General features: G+C 37.1%; 1 protein-coding gene across 2 annotated transcripts in view; it reads right to left on the reverse strand.

Moving 5' to 3' along the window:
- Window positions 1-846, reverse strand: part of LOC107566319 (G protein-activated inward rectifier potassium channel 1-like) — an 11,292-nt gene that overhangs the window by 5,597 nt on the left and 4,849 nt on the right. The window lies entirely within an intron of this gene.

Here is an 846-nt window from a genome sequence, read left to right on the forward strand (position 1 = left end):
ATTCACAATGGGGAGAACAGACTGCTGACTAACTGTACATAATTCAGATTTTTTTTCTTTTCTTTTCTTTTTTTACCCACAAAGCCCTTGACTTTCTGCAGGTGGAATATTCAGATGTGCCATCAATAAGGAAGACCAGACAGCATATATGATTTTCTTGATTATGTTAATTAAAACGAACCATGGAAACATGCGATTCTGAATCTGATTGAATATGTGCATACAAACATGTACGCTGCAGAGATTTTCCGCTGTTGCTTGTTCGAATGCGGTTTCTTACTGTAAGTGTGTGCTGTCTTGTATATGTATGGATCGATGAGTTTGACGCTGCAGGGTGAGAAAGTAAAGGTGAGCTGTGATTTGATTGACAGGTGGCTTAATCTCTAAGCATGCCAGAATACGGAACCATGAGGCAGAGAGCAAAATGAAAGACTAACTTTGTGTATCATCTCTTACATAACACGTGTGTATCTCTCTCTCTCTCTCTTTCCATCTTTGCTGCATACCAACATTCATTCATTTTTTTTATCATAAAAAGCCGATTTGCACCAGCAAACTTGCTTCTGCAGACTGACTCACACACGCACTGAACCACACATGTGTAGCACATCACCCAAACACCTTAACCCTACACAAATATCCTACTATTGCGCAAAAAAACAACCCACATTAGAAAATCATTGAAAGCATAGGGATTTAGAAACTTGACTGCATAGCACTGGTTTGTAAATAATGTGTATGATTAAATCAAAAGGAACATTTGCGTAAAACTTTTTTTCTATTTCTCTAAAACATTTGAACATGTTAAAAGGGTCATATGATGCTGCTAAAAAGAACATTATTTTG

This window comes from Sinocyclocheilus grahami, unplaced genomic scaffold (assembly GCF_001515645.1).
Source record: "Sinocyclocheilus grahami isolate Dianchi unplaced genomic scaffold, SAMN03320097.WGS_v1.1 scaffold1069.1, whole genome shotgun sequence".
Classification (NCBI taxonomy): domain Eukaryota; kingdom Metazoa; phylum Chordata; class Actinopteri; order Cypriniformes; family Cyprinidae; genus Sinocyclocheilus; species Sinocyclocheilus grahami.